The 2500-nt window shown below is 5.4% G+C and overlaps 1 protein-coding gene across 1 annotated transcript in view; it reads right to left on the bottom strand.

The window, feature by feature from the left end:
* ple (tyrosine hydroxylase ple) overlaps nucleotides 1-2500 on the bottom strand; it is a 253626-nt gene that overhangs the window by 34054 nt on the left and 217072 nt on the right. The window lies entirely within an intron of this gene.

The following is a 2500-nucleotide window of genomic DNA, read 5'->3' as shown; positions in this document are numbered from 1 at the left end:
ATACACATAATATACATGCTATATGATATATAATATATGATATATAATATATAATATATAATATATAATATATAATATATAATATATAATATATAATATATAATATATAATATATAATATATAAGATATAAGATATAATATGTAATATATGATATATAATATATAATATATAATATATAATATATAATATATAATGTATAATATATAGTATATAATATATAATATATAATGTATTATGTATAATGTATAATATAAAATATGTAATATATAACATATAATATATGATATGTAAAATAAAATTTTATAATATATGATATATATGTAATATATAATATAAAATATAAAATATATTATATAATATATTATATAACAAATAATATATAGTATATGATATATAATATATAATATATAATATATAATATATATTATATAATATATAATATATAATGTATAATGTATAATGTATAATGTATAATATATGATATATTATATATAATATATAATATATAATATATAATATATGATATATGATATATGATATATGATATATGATATATAATGTATAATATATAATATATAATATATAATAATATATAATATATATATATATATAATATACAATACATAATCATATATAATAATATATAGTATATAATATATAACATAATATATAATACATATTATATAATATATAATATATGATATATAATATATGATATATAGTATATAATGTATAACATATGATATATAATATATAATATATAATATATAATATATAATATATAATATATAATATATAATATATGATATATAATATATAATATAAAATAAATAATATTTAATATATAATATATAATATATAATATATAATATATGATATATAATAAATAATATATAATATATAATGTATAATATATAATATACAATATGTAATATATAATATATAATATATAGTATAAGATATGATATATAATATATAATATATAATATATAATATATAGTATACAATGATATATAATATAATATATAATATATAATATATGATATATAAAACATATGTAATATATAATATATATAATATATAATATATGATATATATGTAATATATAATATATAATATATAATATATGATATATAATATATAATATATAATATATAATATATAATATATAATATACAATATATGATATATAATATATAATATGTGATATATAATATATAATATATAATATATAGTATATAATATATGATATATAACATACAATATATAATATACAATATATAATATATGACATATAATATATAATATATGATATATAATATATAATATATAATATATAATATATAATATATAGTATATAATATGTAATATGTAATATATAGTATATAATATATATGATATATAATATATAATATATAGCATATATAATATATAATATATAATATATATTATACAATATATAATATATAATATATAATATATAATGTATAATATAATGTATGATATATAATATATAATATATAATATATAATATATGATATATAATACATAATATATAATATATAACATATAATATATAATATATAGTATGTAATATATAATATATAATATATAATATATAGCATATGATATATAGTATATAATATATAATGTATAATATATAATATATAATATGTAATATATAACATATATATACTTAATATATATTATATAATATATAACATACAATATATAGTATATAATATATAATATATAATATATGATATGTAATATTTAATATATAATATAAAATATATAATATATAATATATAATATATAATATATATTATATGATATATGATATATGATATATAATATATAATATGTAATATATAATATATAATATACAATATATAATATATAATATATAATATACAATATATAATACATAATATATAATACATAATATATGATATACAATATATATATATAATATATAAAATATATAATATATAATAATATATAATATATAATATATAATAATATATAATATATAAAATATATAATATATATTATATGATATATAATACATAATATATAATAAATAATATATAATATATTATATATAATATATAATATATAATATATAATATATAATATATAATATATAATGTATAATATATGATATATAATATGTAATATATAATATATGATATATGATATATAATATATGATATATAATATATGATATACAATATATAATATATAATATAATATATATATGATATATAATATATAATATATAATATATATATATATATAATATATAATATATATATATAATATATATATATATATATATATATATATATATATATAATATATGATATATATAATATATGATATATAATATATAATATATAACATATAATAATATATAATATATATGATTTATATATATATGATATATAATATGATATATAATATATATATATAATATATACATATATAATATATAAT

This window comes from Oratosquilla oratoria, chromosome 17, assembly GCF_046742065.1.
Source record: "Oratosquilla oratoria isolate Oo_2021 chromosome 17, ASM4674206v1, whole genome shotgun sequence".
NCBI classification, from domain to species: Eukaryota; Metazoa; Arthropoda; class Malacostraca; order Stomatopoda; family Squillidae; genus Oratosquilla; species Oratosquilla oratoria.
The sequence above is the reverse complement of the archived record's forward strand: the minus strand, read 5'-3'. Positions and strand labels throughout refer to the sequence as shown.